Source organism: Boleophthalmus pectinirostris, unplaced genomic scaffold (assembly GCF_026225935.1).
Source record: "Boleophthalmus pectinirostris isolate CB_2022bp ecotype Guang Dong unplaced genomic scaffold, ASM2622593v1 HiC_scaffold_5, whole genome shotgun sequence".
NCBI classification, from domain to species: Eukaryota; Metazoa; Chordata; class Actinopteri; order Gobiiformes; family Gobiidae; genus Boleophthalmus; species Boleophthalmus pectinirostris.
In genome coordinates, this window is record NW_026571404.1 from 33,467,258 (window position 1) to 33,470,094 (window position 2,837).

A 2,837-nucleotide genomic window follows, 5' to 3' on the forward strand; every position below is an offset into this window, starting at 1 on the left:
TACGTGTCTGCTTTTTGCCTTAATGGTGCACTATGTCCATCATCACCTGCTTGTTTCTATGGAGATGTTATTACTCTGCTCGGAATGTTACACAGTATGACATTAAACAGCTCTATTTTACATTTTTTCAATTACAGATGGTTTTATAACTTCTACAAAAACAGGCATTCTCACTGTGAGCGGTGTTGCCTCTCCACAGAGCTGACCTGTAACTTGGTCTGGTGTGCTCTCCACAAAGATAGAAAGATTTAATAACATACTGTGAAACAAACAGACAAAGTACTTCCATGGAGAAAAGCATTTGACAGAGCCTCCACCAGAAAAGTTGCACCATAAAGGGCCCATGTCTTGCTATTTTCTGATCTATGTTATAATGTTGTTTCCTTATCAAAAATGTTATCTGGAGATTATGGTTAATAAGAAAAAAAATCATAATGAGGTGAACAGTTACAGTTAAGTATATTGAAAACATACCATTAAGAATACAAGAGATGAAAAACCCTGTTCTGTAGAGGTAGGGCAGATGTACTTGGTTAAACTTAGAGGGAGTACTGAACAAAACATAGATACTATTAACTGAACTTCCCTATAACATCAGCGCTGATAATCTTAACTCAGACATGTCAGACTCAGGCCCGGGGGCCAAATTTGGCACATGATATAATTATATTTGGCTCGGGAGAACATATCAAATATGTATTAGAGCTGGCTCTCCGGCTACAGATAGACTATAGAGACAATATTTTTTGAAATTTTGTTATTTTATATTATGCTTGTTCTGTTTTGTTTAAGCAAAACTATCATTAAACATTTATTTTAATAAGAAAAGGTTTAACACTACATGTCTCGAAAGAAGAGAAAACATGCAGATGTTGAAAATTTTCAATAAATATTTAGTTTGGTCCACAACTTAGTGTAAAAAGTAGCTGTAAATTAATCACAAAGTGGAACAGAACCTTTTGAGCTTAAGAGATGTTTTTGATCAGGAACAACAGTCTTATAGCACCTTTAACCCACGATAAATAAAGACTGAAATGTGCTGACTGAATGCTTCTTAATAGAGAACATTTATGAATAAAGTGTATTATTGATGAAAATCCAAAATTGCTATTTATTTGTTTACATTTTGACTTAAAAAAAAACTCTGTCTTTGTTATTACATGTCTTTTTGTCTGTGTTTTGAGTTTATATAGTCCAGATAGCAATTATCAAAACACGACTAAGATTCGTTTTTATATTCTAGTTACAATTAGTCGATTAATCATTGGAGCCCTGAAATAACACCCTTTACTTTTGTCTACAGTTCAGTCTGATTCTCCATCCATCCATCCATTTTCTTCCACTTATCCAGGGGCAGCAGCCTAAGCAGGGACTCCCAGACTTCCTTCACCCTAGACACGTCCTCCAGCTCCTCCGGGAGGACCCCGAGGCGTTCCCAGGCCAGCCGAGAGACATAGTCCCTCCAGTGTGTCCTGGGTCTTCCCCGGGGCCTCCTCCCGGTGGGACATGCCCGGAACACCTCCTGAGGGAGGCGTCCAGGAGGCATCCGGAACAGATGCTTGAGCCATCTCAGCTGGCTCCTCTCTACGTGAAGGAGCAGCTGGTATCCTCAATCTCATCCTTTCAGTCACTACCCAGAGCTCATGACCATAGGTGAGGGGAGGAACGAAGATTGACGGTAAATCGAGAGCTTCGCCTTTCGATTCAGCTCCCTCTTCACCACAATGGTCAGCGACCACTGCTGACGCTGCACTGATCCGCCTGTCAATCTCACGCTCCATCCTCCCCTCACTCGTGAACAAGACCCCGAGATACTTGAAGTCCTCCACTTGAGGCAGGAACTCTCCACCCACCCGTAGAGGGCAAGCACCTTTTTCCACTCTGATTCTCTTCCATGGTAAATACACAACGTGATGTGATTTTCCCATAGTTTTACAATAGCCTTCACTTCACAGTCACACACTCATCTCTCTTATGCTTATCTCAGACCATACACATTCAAGTAAATTATTTCTAGCATTTCCTTATCAACTTTTTTATGAAATAACTTTTATTCTCTCAGTGGAGTTACTGTTGGGATACAAAAGCAAAATTATGACAAAAACCCATATACTGGTATTGAACCATATCAGCACCCATCCAGGAAAAACTGCCGGATCAGGTAATGGTATTCATTCTTTGCAGTGACATTACGCTAGGGGTGTCTTACATGTATCTCTGTGGTGGAATGTTCAGCACTTACCATGGAGACACAATGAACACAAAAAAGTTTGTAGTATGAAAACAAAAACTTTAAACTGAGTTAAACCTTTTTTCTTTTCTTTTTTTTTCCAGGAGCCTGTGATCAGTACAAGTGTTCATGATCCTGTTTTGGTGTTTACAGCTCCAAGTATGTTTTTGAGGAGATACCAGCATTATAACATGGCTTAAAGCTCACAAGAATCCATTTTGTGTAATTTTAGACCTTTAACATACAATTTTCAGACATTGCTCCAACTTACACAACTACAACAATTTTTATTTTAGGTCCAAACCAAAAAAGTTGCATTATTCTAATCATAACATCCTTGTATTGTACCAAAACTTTATTTGCATATATTTCACAGAACACACCAGTGTACTGTTATCTGCTACCTCATTTGAAAGGCAAATATGACATGCCAGATAATATCAGTATTTCCTTTTCTGTTTATTTTTATATTTCACTATGTATTTATCTCTGTACAATCAAAACATATTCTCATTTCATATTTTTTGTATCACATTTTGCTGCTATGTCCTTTCACATATCTACAAATCTCAACCCTCACCAACAGGAACAAAACATGACCTAGATG